This window comes from Callithrix jacchus, chromosome 14 (genome assembly GCF_049354715.1).
Source record: "Callithrix jacchus isolate 240 chromosome 14, calJac240_pri, whole genome shotgun sequence".
Lineage (NCBI taxonomy): Eukaryota > Metazoa > Chordata > Mammalia > Primates > Cebidae > Callithrix > Callithrix jacchus.
Genome location: NC_133515.1, coordinates 19867284 through 19889760, shown reverse-complemented (window position 1 = coordinate 19889760; position 22477 = coordinate 19867284). Strand labels below are relative to the sequence as shown.

The following is a 22477-nucleotide window of genomic DNA, read 5'->3' as shown; positions in this document are numbered from 1 at the left end:
AGGCCTGGTGGTGATAAAATCTCTGAGTACTTGCTTGTTTGCAAAGGATTTTATTTTTCCTTCACTTATGAAGCTCAGTTTGGCTGGATATGAAAATCTGGGTTGAAATTTTCTTTTTCTGAAACCTGAAGTTTCTTTAAGGATGTTGAATATGGCCCCCACTCTCTTCTGGCTTGTAGTGTTTCTGCCGAGAGATCTGCTGTGAGTCTGATGGGCTTCCCTTTGTGGGTGACCTGACCTTTCTCTGGCTGCCCTTAGTATTTTCTCCTTTATTTCAACCTTGTTGAATCTGACGATTATGTGCCTTGGGGTTGCTCTTCTTGCGGAATATCTTTGTGGTATTCTCTGTATTTTCTGCATTTGATTGTTGGCCTGTCTCGCTAGGTGGGGGAAATTTTCCTGGATAATGTCCTGAAGAGTATTTTCCAGCTTGGATTCATTCTCTTCGTCACATTCTGGTATACCTATCAAATGTAGGATAGGTCTCTTCACGTAGTCCCACATTTCTTGGAGACTTTGTTCATTCCTTTTTGCACTTTTTTCTCTGATCTTGGTTTCTCATTTTATTTCATTGAGTTGATCTTCGACTTCTGATATTCTTTCTTCTGCTTGGTCAATTCAGCTATTGAAACTTGTGCATGCTTCATGAAGTTCTCGTAGTGTTTTTCAGCTCCTTTAATTCATTCATATTCCTCTCTAAGTTATCCATTCTTGTTATCATTTCCTCGAATCTTTTTTCAATTCTTTTTTCAAGGTTCTTAGTTTCTTTGCATTGATTTAAAACATGTTATTTTAGCTCACAAAAGTTTCTCATTATCCACCTTCTGAAGTCTAGTTCCATCATTTCATCACAGTCATTCTCCGTCCAGCTTTGTTCCCTTGCTGGTGAGGAGTTTTGGTCCTTTGTAGGAGGCGAGGTGTTCTGGTTTCGGGTGTTTTCCTCCTTTTTGCGCTGGTTTCTTCCCATCTTTGTGGATTTATCCACTTGTCATCTGCGTAGTTGCTGACTTTTCAATTGGGTCTCTTAGTGGACACCCAGATTGTTGGTGATGAAGTATTTCTGTTACTTGGTTTTCCTTCTACCAGTTTAGCCCCTTCGCTGTATGACTGCTGAGGTCCACTCCAGGCCCTGCTTGTCTGGGGTGCACCTATAGCAGCTGCGGAACAGTGAGGGATGCTACCAGTTTCTTTTTCTGCTATCTTTGTCCCAGGATGATGCCTGCCAAATGTCAGTCTTTTGGATATAGAGGGGTCAGGGAGCTGCTTGAGGAGACAGTCTGTACTTTGTAGGAGCTCAAGTGCTGAGCTGTGAGCTCTGTTGTTCATTCAGGGCTGTTAGGCTCCTATGTTTAATTCTGCTGCAACAGAACTCATTAAAAAACCCTTTATTTCTCAGATGCTCTGCCTCGGGGGGGTTGGGGCTTTCTTTGTGAGTGTCTGTTGTGCTGTCCTGCCCAGCTAGGAGGCAGTCTAGTCACTATTTGCCTGCCGAGGCTCCGCCCTGCTGGTGTGAGGTTCTCCCTCTTGCTGCAGGCTCTGCCCTGCTGCTGTGGTCTCCGCCCTGCTGCCACGGACTATGCCCTGTGGTGGAGTCTCTCTGTTGTAGCGGGTTGCCTCAGCAACGGCAGGCTGCCTCAGCAATGGGCATGTACCTCAGTAGGGGCGGATTGCCTCGGTAATGGTGGATGCTCCTCCGTCACGGAGCTGCGTTGTCCTGGGTTCAGCTGTGCCCTCAGGGAACCTCTCCACCCGGAGCGTTTGGAATCGCCGTTTTGTTTGTCCCACTGTGCTACCCCAAACGCTGTTTCCCTGGAATCTCCTGGGCTGGCTCACTGTCCAAGTCCCGTTCAGTCTCAAGTTCAGCCCTCTCAAGTCTCAGATTGCCGGTTCAATAGGGCACCCAGACCAGAGCGCTTTGTGAGGAGCGCTGTGTAGCTCCGTTGCGCTACAGCGCCGGCTGCCGGCTGCACTGGCTGCCAGCTGCACCAGCCAAAACCTCTGCCTGGTGTCCCGCGTCTCTTTTATACCTGGGAATTTTCTTGTTCTGTGGGCAACAAAGATCCGTCTGGAAATGCGGCCCTGACTTACCCTCTCTGCGCATTCACCGAGAGCTTCAATCCTGGGTTGTTCTCACCACGCCATCTTGAGTCCCCCTCTCTCTGCTTCTTGTTAATCTTACAGAGGTGTGGGATGACTAGAGGGGAATGCGACTGATGACACACAGGCTTTTGGAGTCTTCTGTGTGGAAGCAGCACATGCTACGTTTATTTGCTGAAACAAGTTACATCTTCACACCTGACTTCCTGGGAAATCCAATCATGACATGTTCCAGAGAAAGAGAAATGGAATATTGAACAGTTCTAGTTACCACCTCAGATTCTAAAGGATTCAGGGCCAACTAATTTGTTCCATTTTGTGTTTCTGCGTATTTGAGTTGTTGTATGAGTGTTCTAACCTCAGCACTTGACACCAGATCCCAGAGTTGAACTATCGTGTATCTTCATCTGACATCTTTAGAAGTTGCCCTGTTCCCTGCAGCCCAGTAGGCCATTGTGTTCTCCTTTATGATGAGGTAGAGCTTTAGAACCAGACCACAGAGGGATATGGTTTTTGAGTTGGGAGGGGGGCCCTGGGAGACTGTCTGGCCCATGGTTTTTAAACACCTCAAAGCAGGAGGAACCTGTCCTCTAATTACGGATTACAAGGACGGTGAGGATGTAAAATAGATTAACTCTGAATGGTTTTTTGATAACTGGGATTTGTAGACCACGAATTCTCACTGCAAGGTCTTTCTTCTCCCCCTCCCCCTTCCTGCCTCCTCTTTATCCACCCCAGGGATTAATAAGGACCACCAAAGAGACCAGTTTGAGAGACCGTAATCTTTTTAAAGCCTTTGTGTATATTAGCTAAGGAGGGTGACTAGGTACCATACAAATCAGGTCACTTTTGAGAGCAAGGGGCCCTATTAACCCTCCTGCCAGGACAACAGCTGTGGGTGGCACATGGGGCCATCTGGTCACCTGGAGAGCAGGAAGCAAGTGCTTTTAGAAGTGATTGGTAAGATGGCCCTGCTGAGTGTGAGAGATGCCATGGGCATGGGCGTTTGAAGGCAGTTGTTTGTTTTGCTTTTGCTGTTTTTTGGTGTCAATAGAGGGAGAGAAGGAGAGTGTACATGTCCACCGTAAAGACGGAAGCCATGCAGTACAGGCATCCCTTGGGAAGTATGAGCTCTTATGACAACACTTGTTAGACTCTACTGAGTCCCTCTCTCCCTGTTCTTATTTCATCTTCACATGCACTTGGCACCGGAGTGGGTCTCCTCTCTTACATGCTTGACCGATAAAACCTCTTCACCCTGCAAACCCAGATTTCACAGGAGAGGGTCTCCTAAGCTCACTGCCCTTACTTTAAGAGGCTATGGGGTTGGTTTCACCTTGACTTGTTTTAATATGCATTAAGTTATTCACACTTTGGACCTCTCCAAGATCAATAGTTCATTTCTGGGGGACATTTTGGAGCTCGTAATCACTGGCAAAAGAAAAAAATATTCTGGAAGTGAGAACTGCCTCCCAATTACCATGTAATATACTTACCTTTGGACCTTTTATGAATGACCAAATTCTCCTGGGTCCCAAAGTCCAGGTTGTTTCTGTAGGCAGCACTAGGGCAGGAGAATAACAGACAATGCCCAGCAGTACCTCCAGAGTGTGTGAGCATCCCAGTGAAGCACTCTACAATAAAGCCAGCTCCCATGTCATTGGAGTAAGTTGTCCATCACTTCCATTTTCTTCCTCCCCAGACTTCACTGTGAGCACATGACTGTGAGCTCTGTTTCTTAGGAATTAGGAAAGGTGGCCTTCTTGGGTCAGTGCATTGTAGGAAATAAATGGTATATTTAGTTACGATTATTTCTTTGCATACACTTGGTTGAAGATGACAATGAATGAGGGCTTTATTTTGTTGAGAAACAGGGGCAGTACGATTAACACTACCACCCGAAGACACTGCCCAAGTGGGGAAATTAAGAATGCCTAAAGGTCAAGGTCAAAGAAAGGAAATCCCAGGTGATGCTGCTCCTTGTTTTATTCTTACATCCTAATATGGATGGACTGTTTCCTGTTTGCAAACTGGTGCTTCCCTGAGACGTCACAGGAGTGGGCCTTGTTAGCCAGGAAATTTAATTGGGCTCTCCTCAGAGGTCAAAATTGCAGGTACAGTCCCAGACCATGAAACCCTGCAATGACCTGTGCTTACAGCTCAGGGGACAAGGCAGAAGTATAGCTATGGGACAGGGAGAGGCAGTCCCCAAGGAAATTTCAGCTGGCCTAAGGGCTTAACATTAAAGACCCAGGACACAGAAAGATCAGGGGAAGCTAAACTTAGAAGGGAGAGAAGGCAACACAAATGAAAGTAGTGACGTCATCTCAATGCAAACAATGTTAAAATAAGAAATAACACTGTCAGGCTAAAAGATAAAATACACATGGAGGAAACATATTCACAAAATAGATTTTAAAGAGTTAATATTTGTAGTATATGAAGGCTCTGTTAAAAGTGGTTGTTTAAAACTACTAAAACCAGACCATCAGCAGAGAATGTATAGAAAGAAGTCATAGTAGAGGAACTGACAATAATTAATGTTGGAAGACGTTTATCTTTATCTGAAAACATGGGGAAATGTTTGATCTTGGTAATCAAAGAGGTACACGTTGAAAAAAATGCTGTTTCTCAGCTTTCAAATTAACAAAGTATATAAAAAAGTGTGGCTGGGTGCGGTGGGTCATGGGTGTAATCCCAGCACTTTGGGAGGCTTAGGCTAGTGGATCACAAGGTCAGGAGTTTGAGACCAGCCTGGCTAACATGGTGAAACCCCCTCTCTACTAAAAATACAAAAAAAATTAGCTGAGCCTGGTGATCTGCACCTCTAATCCCAGCTACTTGGGAGGCTGAGGCAAGAGAATCGCTAAACCCTCAGGAGGCAGAGGTTACAGTGAGCCGAGCAACAGAGTGTGACTCTGTCTCATGGGAACAAAAAAGTACACAGTCTTAACAAGGACATGGAGAAGGTTAGTGGAAGGTTGGTCAGATAATGCTTTTGAAAACCAGCATAACGGATTGGAAGTCTTAAAACAAGCTTGTCCAACCATGGCCTGCAGGCTACCTGTGGCCCAGGACATGGCTTTGAATGTGACCCAACACAAATTTGCCAACTTCCTTAAAACATAATGAGATTTTTTTTGTGTGTGACATTTTTTCAGTAACTCATCAACTGTTGCTAATTTTAGTGTATTTTATGTGTGGCCCAAGAGAATTCTTCCAGTGTGGCCCAGGGAAGCCAAAAGATTGGACACCCCTGCTTTAAAATGTCCATGTCTTTGATTTAGCAATGACATCTGGGGATCTTCCAAAAGAAAATCATCCTCAAAACAAACATAAAAACAATTACTTTCTACACGAACTTTTCATTTTAGTATTATAAAATAAAGCAAAAAACAGAGAACGACTTGGATATTACGAATCTAGCGTGGAGATTGTTAAATAAGCTACGGTGTATGCAGTTAGCTCAGCGTTATGCAGCCCAATTTAAATGTTTTCTATGACTACATGGTGGCTCATGCTGTAATCCTGCCACTTTGGGAGACCAAGGAGGGAGGATTGCTGGAGGTCAGGAGTTCAAGACAGCCTGGGCAACATGTTGAGGCCCCATCTCTACAAAATATCAAAAAATTAGCCAAGTGTGGTGGCGTCTGCCTATAATCCCAGCTGAGGCTTGAGCCCAGGAGTTGGAGGCTGCAGTAAACTGTGATCATACCATTGCACTCTAGCTTGGGAGACAGAGTGAAGCCTTTCTTTTAAAAAAAAATTCAATAATAAAACAAAATGGTTTTTATGAAAACTAATTCAATAGAAAAGTGTTGGCTCTTAAAATGAAGCAGGATACCAGACGTATACACTAATATCACTGTAATTTTAGATACCTTATAAATCTATGCACAGAGACAAGGCTGGAAGACAACTACCAAAGCATTGACAGCTAGACTGTGGGTGCGTTACACAAATTTCTCTTTTTTTGTCATTTATACATTTCTTGTTTCTTATGTCTACTTTTGTGTGTTTATATGTGTGTGTGTGAGATAGTCTCACCTTGTTGCCCAGGCTGAAGTGCAGTGGCACAATCTCAGCTGGAAACTAGAAACTTTGGAGGGAAATTTTTTCAGGAACTATTTTTAGCATTATGGATGCCACTATTTCAGAGTGTCTTAAACTCAGAGTGTGATGAATGGAGGAGGAGAGCACTCACAGGATGATCTTACTGCACAGAGGACCGGATACCCATGTTGCTCAAGCCTTCCTTTCCCCAGGCAGCTCCTGCATGCTTGCATCCTCTGTGGCTCTTGCACTACAGTGGAGAGGCCCCTGATGGAACCCGGCAAGGGGTGGTCTGCCTTGGAGGACAACAGCCAGCATGGGGGGCAGTCCCTTCTCCCTGTCCCAAGGGAGGATACAGCTCTTCTGTGGTCACTAGCTCTATGAGAGGGGGTGTATGCATCAGAGGGACAGCAGATGAGAGGGCCCTTCAGTTGACTTTTCTACTTCCAGTTCTTTCTGTCCACAAGAGGAAAAATTACTGGTAGATAGAACAATGCTAAATGTAATAAAAATAAGCAAGTTCTCTGGGTTTGTGCAGTGCCAAATGTCAAAATGGTTGTGTACAGAAGATGTGCAATACATGTCTCTCACAAGAGTCTCAGAACTCAGGACTCTGTGAGCACTTGAGGTTCCCCTGGACTTCTTTATTCCCTGGCTGTGAGCCCCACATGGTGCTCCGAAGAGAGCTGGGGTCCGTAAATATGGATGGCAGACAGCTCGCCTGGGTTTCTCACATGGATTTTGTTTTCTTGGGAGCCTCTGTAAGGAAGTGTTTAGCAGTTCCTGGGGGTCATTTCCAAAGTAGTAATTTCTTTTTCCTTACACAAAAATGAACTGAATCAGAATAAGGATACAGTTTTCTAGTGAAAACTGGGGACTTCCCCACTCCCAGCCTCCAATAAAGTAAAAATTTCTTAGAACAAATGGACTACACTTTCTGAAGTAATTCTGAGTTTTGCCCCATATTTGACTCTGCAGTTTGTTGAGGGACATGGGGTTAGTGGGCAGATACCCTTGTTTACACACACGAGTCTGGGTACAGAGCCAGGCAGGATCATCTAGGAAAGCAGAGTGGAATTAGAGACCTAGGAAGGCACTGGTTTTTAAGAGCTTTCTTGGTGGAGTAATAGATTTCAGGGAGAGAGGCTGCTCTGCCAAGTGCTGCATCTTAAATGGAGCTAACTGCAGAGAGGAGCTGGCGGCCAGCGCTGCCCGGGGAGTCCCTTGTCTTTGGGAGGGGGTGTTTCACGGCCACCTGCCTTTCCTCACCACAGCTCACAGCAACTTCCAGAATTTCCAACGGTCTCTTTGGAGGCTTAGAGAAACGTGTGCTGAAGGTGAGGAGTCACTCAATCACTGGCAGCCAGGCAGAGGTGACTGATGTGGGAAATGTGCTCCAGTTGCAGTGGGGCTTGCAAGGCGGCTGCCTAGGTATCCTCTGTGGAGGGCTTGCCGGCTCACAACAGATGAGTCACTTGCCTGTAGTGGCAGCCATGGCTCTGGCCCAGACTCTTCTGTATTTTCTTATGTGAGTAAAGGCTGTTGTATTGCACAGTAGATGAACCACATCTGTAGATTCTGGACTTGGCCCTGCCCATGGGTCACCCATTTACCACCTCCGGGCCTCAGTTTTCTCACATGCAAAATCAGGGTTGAAGCCGGGCATGGTGGCTCACGTCTGTAATTCCAACACTTTGGAAGGCCGAGGAAGGCAGATCACCTGAGGTCAGGAGTTTGAGACCAGCCTGGCCAACATGGTGAAACCTCATCTCTACTAAAAATACAAAAAATTAGGGTGTGGTGGCTCATGCCTGTAATCCCAGCTACTCAGGAGGCTGAGGCAGGAGAATTCCTTGAACCTGGGAGACGGAGGTTGCGGTGAACCAAGATTGCACCAGTGCACTCCAGTCTGAGAGGCAGAGTGAAACTCCATCTCAAAACAAACAAACAACAGCAAAAACTAAAACCAGAGTCAGGGCTGGGCTTGATGGTCCCTATCAGTAGCAGAGTACCCTGGTGTGGCACTTTGACTTGTAGATAAATGAGTTTTTCATTGCTGCAGTTTCAAACCTTCAGCTTCTCTAGTATCCCCTGCCACTGGTGGATTATTTCACACAAACCAGAGAGGCCATTAGGTGAGAATGCCTTCATCTTCCCTCCTTCCCACCTCTGAGCATCCTGTTTCCTTCTGAGCTTCTTCCTGTTTCCTCCTGTCATCCTTCTCCTCTCTAGACCCTGAGAGGATTTCTTTTCTCTTCTAAGGTGACTTCTTCCTACTGGACTCTTGACACCCCCCACCAACTCTGCCCTTGGAAACTTGATCCTCTCTCTCTCTCTCTCTCTCTGTCTGTCTTGTTCCCCGCTTCTTTTCTCGTAGTCTGTCTTATCTCTCCCTCACCTCATAATCCACATCCAAACAAGCCCGGGTCTCCCAAAAATCCCATGCCTCCCTTTTGACCAAAAAGAACTCTATAGAGCATGAGAAGAAGAATTACTAAAAATATATGTTTAAAATAAGTAGCCTTAGTAGTAAGCTCTGAGAATGAGAAGGCTCATTGTCTAATAAGTTAATAAAAATTAGTTGACAGTCAATGGTGACAAGAAAAGAGCGAGACAAGTTTGCATTTCTATACCTCAAAATGAAAACTCCGAAAAAGCAGTTTGTTTCTTTGACCTAGCAATTCCAGCCTCAGAGTCTGACAACATCAAAAAAGACAAATGCATTTGTAATAATGGCCATGATGAGAGATGGAAGGATATTGGAGCATTTGAAGTGAAAAAGAGGATGTAAAATTCATCTTGTGGTGGGACCCTCTCCCCTTTTCCAGTGCCATAGTGGTATAGATGCACTGGGGGAAAATATGGCTGGAAGAAACACTAAGAATGTATTTTTTTTCTTTTTATCTTTTGAAATTTCCTACATGAGCTTGTATTACATTTTGTTGGCAGAAAATCAGATTTATAACCATCCTTCTTCTTACACAAACTTCTTCTCTCCCATTCAGCCTCAGGTGTTGACCTTTGGCTTGGTTCAGTGAGCACTGCTGGAAAGGCCCCTGGGACCCCTTGCCTCACCAAGGTGAGGGTTCGCCAGTTCTGTCCCCCAGCCTCTGCAGTCCTTCTTCTCTGGCTTCTGTGTCTGCCAGTTTCCTGTCCCCCCACTGCATGTTTGCCTAGTCTCTTGAAGAATCTTTTTACTCTGCTTGGACCTGAGACATGATGTTCTCCAGAGTGCTGCTCTTATGGTGGCTTTCCTGGCCTGACACCTGAGAGTGATCAGGCTGGGACAGAGGATTCTGTTTCCCAGTCCCTCCTCCTGGGTGGCTGACTCTGGTGTAGACAGGGGTGTCGTAGGTAGTCTGCCACATAGGATGGCTCCCTCTCCGCTCTCCTCCTGTTTTCCCTGATCACAGAGGGCTCCCTGAGGAACCACTTCCCCCTCATCTGTGTTGCTCTCCTAGCTTAGGTGGCCCCTTCTCCTGTTGTTCTCAACTTTGGCAGCACCTTGGCACCATCCAGGGAGCTTTGTAGTCCTGAGACATGGGGCCCTCCAGGCAGTTTTAAGGTCACTGATTGGGTGGACAAGTCGGGAAGCTCCCAGCTGAGTCTGCCGGCAGCCACACTGAGGACCCTCTCTCATGTCTGTGTTGTGCCTTGTTGTAGATGGTCACACATGTAGAGCAGCCCATGCCTAGAGCCCTGGGCCTTGGGGCTCAGGAATGGGGCCAGGCTTTCCTGCTGAGCAACCCCACTGACACAGGCACTGATTTTGCAGCTGGAGAAGTGGGGGTGAATGGCAACAGGCGAAGTGGGGGTGAATGGCAACAGGCCAAGTGGGAAGCCTGTGTCTGCACTGGCCACCGTGCCCCAGGTGGGTCTAGCCCAAGGAGACCTCCTGCCTTGACTTTTCCTTAGTGGGCTGTGCCTACCTTGTGAAAACCCCAGTAAAATCAACCCAGTGGCTGCTTGGCCAGACAGTCGGGACATGTTTTTCGAGCCCTGCTCTGGGCTCAGAGGTTTGGAAGCCACAACTGGGCCTTGATCTTCTTTTCCAGTGATGTCCTCAGACTGGGGTGTGGCAAGCTCAGAGAAGATAAGTACCCTCACTTTGTGGCGCAAATACAGCAATAGGGCCTTTTTCTTCTGTTTCAGAATATCTATTCTCACAAAGGGAACTAATGTCAAAAAACCTCACAGAATAGCATTAGGAAATCAGGAATTGCAGCCAAAGGGACTCTTGTCCTCTGTGTGAGGCTGAGTGGGACTTCTGTGACTCATGGTTCTGTTATTCTGAGTGTTTGAGACTATTAAGGAAATTGAATGTAGTGTCATGATTTGTGAGAACAATGAAATAGGCTGTTCATTTCCTGTAGCATCAGCAGCAGATGAGATGGGAGGTGTTGTCTTTCAGGCAATTGAGAGCAGGCTATTGCCTAGTTCAGGTGGCTTGTAAGGGCTGAGGAAAGCTTCCTGGGGAGGTCTGAGCAGTAGCCAAGAGGCCTGCAGATCCCCTCAGGAGAGGGACCCATCAGCAACTTCCAGTCCTGGGCCAGAGATGGAGTCAGCCGCACCGTGCTTGGATCCTCAGACCCCTGTGTGTTTCGCAGCCCTGAGACTCAGTGTGCTTGGTCTCCTTCTGTTCACCCCTCACCAGATATTCCAGGGCACATGCTAGGGTGGCTGTCCTTGCTTTTTGCATGGAGTTTGTGGTAGCAAATGAGGAAGGGATTTTCATATTCTCCTAGTGTGCATTCCAGCCAGGAGGCCAATGTACAGGAAATTCTCATGAAAAAAGTCAGATGGGGCAGATGACATACAGGTGATTAACACCATGGGATCATGTAATGGAGAATGACAGAGAACGATTTTTATGTTTGGTCGCTGGGCAACATTTTTAAAGAGATGGTGTCTAAGCTGAGAGCTGAAGATGGGAGTGGTGAGAAGAAGCAAAGATGGGGGCAGATCGCCTGGTGCAGGGGGACTAAGGAGAGATTGAGCATGGTGTTTTCAAAGAACGCCAGGGTGGGCCTGAATGCTTTTGAAATCCAGGAAAGGAGTTTGGGACATATTCTGTGTGCATTGGGAAGTCATTGAAAGGCTGTAATCAGGACAATACGTGATCTGGTTTGCTTTAGAAAGATCTTGAGTGAGTAAATAAATGAGTGAGTGGTGAGTGAGAGAGGCTTAGACACCAGCAAAGCTGGTGCCACCCCATATGCAGCATAACAGCAGGGGCACTTGGTGGTTCTGTTTGCCCTGCCCTGCTCATATGCTCACAGGTGAAGTTTTGCCACTAATAGTGATCATTAGACAGTGTGTTGGGTGATTGCAGCAAGGGTATTTTCTCTATTGGTCCTTGATTGCCTAGAATCTTGATAGAAAGAATAGTTTTCCTTGAACTTAAAATTCAGCAAATCCTCTGTAGCTATTTTTTCTGTTTTCCTTGTACTGTTTGAAGGATGTACTATTTATGGACTGCAAAACAATAGATTCTATTCCAAGCTGGAGATAAAACATGAGGGGAGCAAGCATAAAACATTTAAGAAGTACTCATGAGGCACAACAAAGCATGATGCAAAAGCTTCTTCAGGAAAATGTGCACATTTTGCATCTAGGAGCAGCTTAGAAAAGCGACATAGAGCAGAATTGTCCTAATATATAAACCTCAGGTAGTATTACGAAAGTAAACACTATATTCAGTCTTCAGGCAAACCATCATTACTGGTTTTCACCCATGAATGCAATTCTGTCTTCCTGATATGTTGGAACTGCCCCAGAACAAATGCCAAATGTGAGATTGAAAATTAAATTTATAGGGCCCTAAGCTATGTGGAACTGTTTTTAAGATGAGAGCTGTTCCACCTAGTAGTTGCTATAGGAATAAGCTAGCAGGATGAGGAAAACCCAAGAATGCCAGTTAGTAGGAAAAGGTATTGGAGTTTCTGTTAGGCAAACACAGGGAGGAAATATGGAGATGGTATTATCTGCAGCACTGAAAATCACAGCCTCCAGAGACAGGAGTCAAAGTCACTCAAAACCTCAATGCCTGGGTCCTTGAGACAGCCTGTGGCCCAGGGCAGGTGCTCTTCCTGTTTCTGGCCTTGGAGGGGTGGCCTGAGAACAGCCCTTTCTGCCTGGACCGGGGGAGATTTTACACACCTTTTCTACTGCAGCCTGTGCCGTCATCATATTCTGCAGGATGTGGACACAAGTTAGAAGCAAGACAAGGTTGGCTGGCCCTGAGCTTGCCCTTGGGTTTCAGACTTGAGCAGGTACTGGTGTCTCTATGGAGGGGAGCACAGTTCTTGCTGTCTTTGTTGTTGGATGGCATCCCCTTTAAATGTTTAGTCCTGTTGTCTGGGCAGCCTTGTGCTGAGGGACCCATTGCTGAGCAGAGTCTGCCCAGCTCTCAGCAGATGGAAGGAGAGCTCCTGCGCCATCTCACTGGATGCTCCCCTGCAGGGGCCCAGTTGGGTTCTTGCCATGTGGCCTCAGTGCTCCTGGTGAATGTATAGCCCTTGTCTCTCCAGGGTCATCTTGTTGGCTGCTCTGAGGTTTTCAGACCACAGAGAAGGGAGAAGAGCCATGATCAAGGTGAAGCCCATGCCTGTGGTCATTCCTTCTGTCCCCAACTTGGGGACGGTGTCAACCTCTATTGTAAATGGACTTCCCTGTTGGTGCTTGCATGTAATTTTTGTTTCCTTGTGGTTTTAGTCTGGATTTTCAGACCCTCAGAGTCTGGCAAAATAATTTGGACATTAGTTCTTCCTATGTGGGTTGATTATTTTCCTTTCTAAGTGTCAACTAGAAATAAAAAGTAAATTAATTTTTTATTTTTTTTGAACAAACTGCACCTTTAGCCTGATGTTATTATAAGAACTAGGGCTTTGAGGAGATGAATTTAAGTCTATATATAAAATAATTTTATGAGTTTTCATATTTGCTTCTTATCCCTTGAACTGAGACCATGTTTGTTAAGATTTCCCTCAGAAGTTGGCCACAATAAATATCTTAACAAATTCAGGAAATTCATTGTAAGTCATCATTTTTGGTATAATTCCTGAACTTTCAGATTTCCTGGTTCAAGTTTCCTCAAGGGACTCTCAGATTTTTTATGGAGTTCGTAAATCCATTATGAGAGATTGAATCTAGAGTACTTAACACTTGAAATCTAGAGTCCTTAATGCAATCCTGGGCACCCTGTACTGGACTCAGGAAATCCTTTGAGGGAACAAAAAAATTCCACTGTAATGAAAGTCTCTGAGCTGGCTTGTTCACAAAAACCCAGTGTGGTGAAGCAAAAAAAGAACATGAATTTTTGAAATCAGGACACCTGGGTTCATACTTCAGTTTTACACCTAGGACTGTGACAACATTGGGCAAGTTACTTAGCTTCTTTGACTTCTGTTTCTTCATTTGTAAGGTGGGAGAATGCCTACTTTCCAGGGTGGTTGTGAGGTTGAAGGAGGCTGTCTTAGGCTTTTCAGGCTGCTGTATCAAAATTCCATAAATGCAGTGGCTTATAAGCAGCAGCAACTTATTTCCCATAGTTCTAGAGGCTGGTCATCCAAGATCAAGGCACTGGCACATTTGCTGTCTGGTGAAGACTGGCTTCCTCATTCACAGACAGTGCCTTCTCACTGTGTCCTCACTTGGTGGCAGGGGCAAGGCAACTCTCTGAGGCTTCTATTTTTTTTTTTTTGAGACTGAGTTTTGCTCTTGTTGCCCATGATGGAGTGCAATAACATGACCCGGCTCACCACAAACTCCACCTCTTGGGTTTAAGCGATTCTCCTGCCTCAGTCTCCCAAGTAGCTGGGATTACAGGCGTGTGCCACCACACCCAGCTAATTTTTTGTATTTTTAGTAGAGATGGGGTTTCACCATGTTGGTCAGGCTATATCAAACTCCTGACCTTGTGATCTGCCCACCTTGGCCTCCCAATATGCTGGGATTACAGGTGTGAACCACAGCACCTGGACTCTGAGGCCTCTTTTATAAGGCACTAATCCCATTCATGAGGGCTCCACCCTCACCACCCAGTCACCTCCCCAAAGGCCTCAGCTCCTAAAAGCATTATTTTGGAGGTTAGGATTTAACATATGACTTTTAGGGTGACACATACATTCAGTCCATTGCATAGTCCAAGGAATGTTATACCTAACAGGATGGCTGGAAAGTGTAGATTTTCCACCACTGTAGTCCCCTCCAGCCTTCCCTTCCACACAGCAGCCGGTGTATCTGCCTGCAAGTGTCTCATTTGATACCTGTGTGTGGAGTTAATGTGCCTGGTTGAATTGCCCTGGCTCGACCTGAGGCTGGATGTCTCTGCTCAGCTGGACTGGGAGGCAGTGGGGACTGGGATAGAGACAATACCTGAGCCTGGAGAGCCTCGCTTGCTCTGAATTGAACTGGAGTCAGACGCCCTGGCTCATCTACATGGTTCTGTTCTGACAGCGTTGCTGGGGGTGTCTTCCTTCCATTTGAACAGTGTATTTGACACAGCCTTGATGCCAGGATTACTCTGACTTAAGATTCCAGGCCAATGCTGCAGCTCAGCCATGAGGAAGAGTTCCCAGAGCATGAGGAGGACTCATGTTGCAGGATGCTCATAGTTTCTTTCTGGTCAGACCTTCACTTTTTGAGATGATGTGACATCTTTCCTATAATCACAACTACATTCAGCCGTAAAATCGTTTTAATTCTTTATTTTCCCATATTTGGGGAACTATAGTCCCATAAGTATATGGATATTATCCAGAGACATGAAACATGAAGGTTGGGTTTGCAGAGGACAAGGGAGTTGTGAGATGACAGAGAACAGAATGAGGCCACACGCCATACAGATGGCCACAGGTTTGGTGCTGCAGTGAGTTCTTAATGTCCTACAGTCAGTGACACACCAAGGATGGCTTTCAGGAGCTTTCTTGAGCCCTTTCTCCAAATCCCCACAGCCCCTTCCACATACCCCCTAGTAGTCTCTTAATCAGTTTACTTCCTGAGTAACCCAGCACACTTCAAAGGCCAGCTGAGCTCCCAGACAAGCCTTGCACATCACGGCTCTTGACCCTTCCTCTGAAGACACTTCCTGGAACTTTTCGTGCAAAACCATTCTTCTTTCCACCTTAGGCCGGCGTGGGTAGTCATGTGTCAGTCCAGCCTGCTGTATTCCTCCTGTGCAGAAACTCTTGCCTGGTTACACTTGGCAGCCTCTCTTGATAAACAAAGGCATCAGTGTCCTTAACACCTCACAGAAGACAGACTGGCTTCGTTAGCTCTTCCTTTGTTAGTTTCTGATTGCCAGTGAAGGAGAACATCTTTATGGTTTTTTCCTATATCAATTTGGATTTGCTGCAAAACAGACAACCCAAAAGAGGCTTAAAATAAAACCCATTTATTTAGCTCACAGTTCTGTGTGTTGGATGGGATTACTAGGGCAGCAAAGATGGCCTGGGTTCCTCTCCACATTGTCTCTTATCCCCCAAAGGCTAGCCTGGGCTTCTTCATATGGTAGACTGAGGGTCCCAATAAACAACAAGAAAAGGTGGACTCCAATGAGCACTTTTTAAATTTGCATCTGCATCATAATTGTTGTTGTCTCATTAGCCAAAGGAAGTTACAGTGCCGCTGAATCTAGAGGCAACTTTAAATGGAATGTTCCAAGGAGCTGGATCCAGGGGACATGAATCAATTGGAGGCTGTTACTGTACAATCCGCCACAGTGTCCACTGCCTGCTTTCTTTTGATTTTTGATCATTCATATTAGCAGGAATTCTTTGATTGCTCTGTGTGTTGATTTCAGATGAATAGGAGTTCTTAATTTCAATAAACGAGGTTCCTTCTTTCAATCTTTTTCCTTTCTAATGTGTTCATTTTGGCTATTGTTTTAACAATCTTCTCCACCCTTGAAGCCATACAGATCTTCTACATTGTTTCCTGAAAGTTTTATGGTTTAGCCTCTTGTGGTTAAGTGTTATCATTCTCATTCTTTTCCTTTTGGTAGGATAATTGAGAAGCGTTTTTATTAGGTAAATTCCATTTTCTCACCACATCAAGGTCATTTATGCAGGCCTGCTCTGCAAGTGACATTTTCCATGTGAAATTAAATGACTGTTACTACCGTGTAGTTAATTCCAGTCTAAGACAGTTGCAATGCAGACAGAAAACTTGAGACATTAATCGACCAATCATATATATTAAATAAGTTTGAATATTTAAGTGCAAGCAGATAATTAGTGCATTTGGTGAATGAAGAGAAAAATGAAGTGCCGCATTTCTTTTTTTTTTTTAAGACTGGTTCTTGCTCTGTCACCCAGGTTGGAATGCAGTGATGTGATCATGGCTCACTGCAGCCTCCAACTCCTGAGGATTTTTAGAATTTTGAAGCCCTGGGGAATAATTATATCCAGTGCTGTTTAGGTAGAACAAAAAAATCAAATCACTTACCTGGAGTAAATCCCAAAAGTGAAACCATTTTTAAAACGATCTTTTTAAAATTTCTAAATTAATGTTGTTCATTTGGGCATATGTATTGTATAGCTTTTTTTTTTTTTTTTTTCTCATTCTGTTGCCCAGGCTGGAGTGCAGTGGCAGGATCTTGGCTCACTGCAACCTCCGCCTCCCAGGTTCAAGTGATTCCCTTGCTTAAGCCTCTCAAATAGCTGGAATTACAGGCACCTGCCACCATGCCTAGCTAATTTTTGTATTTTTAGTAGAGATGGGATTTCACCAAGTTAGCCAGGTCTCGAACTCCTGACCTCGGGTAACCTACCCACCTTGGCCTCTGAAAGTGCTGGGATTGATTATAAGTATGAGCCACCACGCCCAGCCCAAATTATCTTTAATAAAGAATTAGCGGCAAGACACCGGGCCTACTTTGGGAGCATGAGGGAGGCCATGCATTCCATTCCAAGGCATCTGTGAGCCTGTGGAGTAGACACCATGAGCAAAGCTCACCCTCCTGAGTTGAAAAAATTTATGGACAAGAAGCTGTCATTGCAACTAAATGGTGGCAGACATGTCCAAGTAATATTGCAGGGATTTAATCCCTTTATGAATCTTGTGATAGATGAATCTGTGGAGATGGTGACTGTGGCAACCGAACAATATTGCAATGGTGGTAATACGAGGAAATAGTATCGTCATGTTAGAAGCCTTGGAACAAGTACGAATAAAGCTGTTCAACAGAGAAACCCATGTCCTCTCTCCATAGGGTCCATTTTACTATGATGTAAAAATTAGGTCATGTACGTTTTCATGTAAGACTTTTTGTTAAACTTTTGTCATAGTCAAAAAAAATTAGATATTCTGAAAAATACCAAATATTTAATATTTTTAATACCAATTTTCTAATCCCTTTAAAATACATAGTGAGTTTTAAGAGGTTGGATTCTAAGGAGTTCTTAACTTTATGTTCTTAAATAGGCAAAAATATCCCCCAAATAAAACAAGATAAAACTTTCACCGGACACAATGGCTCATGCCTATAATCCCACCACTTTGGGAGGCCAAGGCAGGAGGATCACTTGAGCCAAAGAGTTAGAGATCAGCCTGGGCAATGTAGTGAGATGCCATCTCTACAAAAAAATACAAAAGTTGGCCGGGTGAGGTGTCACTGGCCTGTAGTCCTAGCTACTCAGGAGGCTGAGGTTGGAGGATTGCTTAAGCCTGGGAGGCAGAGGTTGCAGTGAGCCAAGACTGCACCACTGCGCTCCAGGCTGGGCGACAATGTGAGACCCAGTCTTGGGAGAAAAAAGGGGGAAAAACGAAAAAAAACTTTCAACATTATAATTTAAAAAGATGTTTTAGGCTTCATTAGAAAGTTTACATTGTTTAACTGAAGCAGAGTTTATTTTTCAGAGGAGTATTTGGGTGCAAAGTGTCCACATTTTCTGAACTTAATGTTTACATCTGAAACTGCTTCCTCACATTCATTTCATAAGCTTTGTCTTTATACAGGCCTTCAGTTTTAGCTAGTTGATCAGCTGTCCTGGTGTTCCCAGGACTGAGGAGTTTCTTGGGAAGTGGGACCAATGCTGAAACTGGGGACATTTCAGGCAAACTAGAAAGACAGAATGAGTTAAAATGAGGGTATGTCTCAGTAAACCCATCAATAGTTAGAAATATTGTAATTTGAAAATACATGTAATACACCAAACCTATATAACCTCATAGCTCAGCCTAGACTACCTTAAATGTACTCAGAACAACCTATGTTAGGCTAGCTAATGTAATCAGCCTACTATTGGTCTGAATCATCTAACACAAAGCCTGCTGTGTAATAAAGTGTTGAATATCTTTGTCATTTACCAAATACTGTCTTGAAAGTGAAAAGTAGAGTGGTTATATGGGTATGTGAAGTACAGTTTGTGTATTGTATTGTGCTATCATAAAGTAGAAAAATCCTAAGTCAGCCCATCATAAGTAGAGGACCGAAGTAAGGGACAGACTGTAGTCAGTGACCCTATTCTTCATGAGCCTGAAAAAGCAAAATCCATTAGTTTGAATTTAGACTCACATGTCTAGCCTTTAATTTTTTTTTTGAGCTGGAGTCTAGCTCTGTTGCCCAGGTGGGACTGTAGTGGCATGATCTTGGCTCACTGCAACCTCCACCTCCCAGGTTCAAGCGACTCTTCTGCCTCAGCCTCCTGAGTAGCTGGGATTACAGCCATGAGCCACTGTGCCTGACTAGTTTTTGTATTTTTAGTAGAGATGAGGTTTTACCACGTTGGCTAGGCTGGTCTCGAACTCCTGACCTCAAGTGATCCACTTGCCTCAGCCACCCAAAGTGCTGGGGTTGCAGGCATGGGCCACCACACCTGGCCTAGCCTTTAAATTTGATTAAGGTGCTTTGATTGGTTTATTTTCTTGGAAGGCAAAAGTGTTTATAAAGAAAGAGGCCCCAGGATAGGCTGTGCCCTTGTGGCGTCAGGACATGGGCACTGCTTTCCAGGTGGGCCGGTGAGGGCATTTTTTACTGCTCAACTCTCACGTTTCCCAGGCTTGCTATTTTTTTCTAATCCAGGCAACAGAAACATTGCCTGTGTCCATGGTTTTCATGCTGGATCTAAGATATTGAGGAAGCAAATTTTTATTCTGACTAATGTAACGGTCTTTTGGTTTAGCCTGTGCTCAGAGCTGTGCTTTGAATTTTTATAAAAATGGTTGTATCTGGTCATTTGGAAAGGAATTTGGCTGTCTGGAAAATAGAACATATAATAAAACAGGTGGTTATTAAAACAGCAGGCCGAGTGGAGACCACAGCTTCTCTTTGATTTAGATGCAAAGATTACTATATAAGTTGACACACCATGGTTTACAATTTGTAATTTAAGAAAATAATTGTTCAGGGAGCAGAAACCAGAAAGTAATATATGAGTATTTTGTCTTGAACTGCATTTTCTTCTTTCTAAAACTATTAAACTCTTTAATTTTCCTCCCACAGCTCTTAAGACTGTCAAATACAATGGGAATAGTGCCTGGCCCCTGAGTTCTGTAGGTTATATGCTGTACAACTCGGGGGCCAGGCATCAGTCACATCACATTTATCCTAGATTTGTCTTGAAGGGTGCTTTTTCTGACTTATGTGAGAATTTCCCTGGGTTAGTGGCAGCTGGCATGACTGCCTCCCAACCACTCTAGCAAGGACACTTAGAGAAAAATATGAAGGAAATCACGTTTTTCTTCTCCTACCATTTTATGTAGACTTCTTCACTCCAGACCTTTGGATGTCTGACCTGAGGACAATCAATATGGTTTTCTAGAATTTTTAACATGCAGCAGCAAGGTGGCTTAGAGTGCAGACCCAGGAGTTAGCGCCATAATTTTCTACCTGTATAATCCTGGGCAAGTTGTCTGCTTGGTACCTCAGTTTCCCTATCTGTAAAATGGGGGCAGTACATTCATTCCTCATTGGGCTTTTGGGGAGGTTAAATGGATTAATGCTGTCAAGTACTTAGAATGGGGCCTGACATATGGTATGTAAATCTTACCAGCTTCATTCAGCTTTGAATTTGACACTGAGCTGATATACTCCTGGGTCTGGCAACACAGCATCTTAGATGCTGATTAAAACTTGAGGCACATGTGAAGAACCCATGACTATTCCCGTGACTCCATGAGAAGGCTGGGTGAATAATTTCTTTGTCTTCTGCTGGGTTTCACTTCTTGCTGTCTTAGGTCTACCCCCTACCCTTGGTGTGTGGTTGTCTTTTTCTTTGCTAGCCGCTCCCATGAGAGGAGCCCCTCATTGCTGGGACTTCAGTGGCTCAGGGTGGTACCCCATGAGTGTTCTAGTTAAACCAACAGATGGGTACTTCTAGGTTGGAGGCACTGCCTCTCCAGGGCAGTATCTACTCTCTCTGGATGTCTGAATTCTCTCGGGTGGGCTCAGTGAGGCAGTGCTCTCCGTGTGCCCTACTCTAGTCTCAGAAGCTAGAAAAATGCTCTGGAAGGATATTGAATGGTTCAGAATTGATCACTCCATTAGATCATTTCTATCTGAAAAGAACAGGGATGGCTCCAAGACTGTACAAGCCTGCATTCCTCCTAAGGCTGAAAGACACAAGGTGGTACCCATGGCATGTTGGTGGGAAGTTAAAGATTAGTGTTTGTGTGTGTGTCTGTGTGTGTACATGTGCATATGTGCAACTCTTGCTTTGTGTGTGTGGCAGTTCTCTTTCCTAATTAAACATAGGCAAGCTGTTGGGGCTTCAGAATAGTGCCTCTAGGTTTGGAGTATCTCATTGTGAGTGGGTCATACCGGGACTCCAGCAGACCCCATACCGCCTACTTGTGAAACTTGAGTAAAGCTACTCTGAGAATCCAGAGCATTGGAGTACTGCTTTATTTGGTTAACTACCATCACCAGTGAATGTCCTGTAGGTTATATGCTGTACAACTCGGGGGCCAGGCATCAGTCACATCGCATTTATCCAGTTGTTCTCATTTTAATGATCAGTGTGAAGGTCTATGGGGTTGTGGACACATTCAGGGTTGGATGAGGGTTCATATTAGTCAGCCGACTGGGTATCTTTATTCACAGAAGAGTCCAAATTAGCAAATAACCCCATCAAAATCCTCCAGACGGTTGTTCTCACCAAGGTTGCTATCACCTCTATAATTATGAAAATGTTGTATGAGGTAGGCCTGGGAATTTGGACACCTTTTAAGAATTCTTGGGAACAGCTTTCTAAGTTAAGTAAAGAAACTACTTATCAGAAAGCACATGGAGAATGCTGGGGTAATAACTCATGGTCACTTCCGATAAGTTTAATTCTGGGGGCAGAATCTCTGCTAAATCTCAGCTTCCTGATTTAATGAAGACAAGGAAATGAAACCACCCTACCAACTGTGCTTTTAATAAGCAGAGTTTTCAGAAAGAGAAGACAGTTAAATTGGTTTTCCTTTTTGCCCCTTTAATTCTCCCTGCTTCCATCCTGCAGATCAGGGCCTTTGAAAGGAAGGGGAAGAGGAAGTGTTTTCTTGCTTCAGTGAATAGGATGCACCTTACCCCTGAGGAAGATTCCCTGTGTGTGCTTGTATGTAAATGTACATACTTTCTTACTGTCCCCTTTTTCCTCCTCGTAAATGTAAACCTGTATGTGCTTCATATTAATACCTGGCCTTCCCACGAGACTGTGAAGTCTGGAGGGAGAGGCCAGGCCTGTGCTCCCAGCTGCTGTGACCTAGCACCTGGCGGAGTCCCTTACTCACTGAGCCCTGTCCCCTGAGTGGAGGCGAAAGGTAGACGAGGAAGACCCCACAGTTGGAGAGGTTGTCACGGATGGGTCATCCATTGTTTCACCTGGGCCTGGTTCAGTGTATTCCTGGGAGTGTGAGAAGCTGACACTGTGACTAGTCCTGGTCAGAAGGTATTCCGGGTTTGTCAGTTTATCATGTGTCATTAGGGATGTGGATGGCAATGCGATGTCCTCCCTGTGCAGAAGGAGATGCTTCAGCCCTGCTGTTGACTGAAACGGAGGCAAGTGCTCTCTCACAGAAACAGGGCAGATTCAGGATTGGTGAAAAACACTTACCAAGGCCCAGGTTGGGTCCCCTCCTGGAGCTTTGTGGGGCTAGTGTGTAAAGGGCACAGGTGCGCTGGCCTAAGAGCTTCGGTGGGATTTGCCCATGAGATTGTGCCACAATTTTCATTACTTTTCCCCCTAGTCTTCATGATGTTTTTTTTTTTCTCTTTCTTTTCTCATCTTCTTTGTGTAGAGTGAACTTTTCATCAGGGAAAGGGAAAACATCAATGAATGAATCACTGGAGAAAACAGTGAAGTGGGATTTTTATCTCAGGGTGTCACTGGCAGTGCCGGGTGAT

At 44.8% G+C, this 22477-nt stretch overlaps 1 protein-coding gene and 1 pseudogene across 2 annotated transcripts in view; both read left to right on the top strand.

The window, feature by feature from the left end:
- Nucleotides 1-22477, top strand: part of SH3RF3 (SH3 domain containing ring finger 3) — a 365288-nt gene that overhangs the window by 103646 nt on the left and 239165 nt on the right. The window lies entirely within an intron of this gene.
- Nucleotides 16961-17488, top strand: LOC144579234 (small nuclear ribonucleoprotein G pseudogene; annotated as a pseudogene).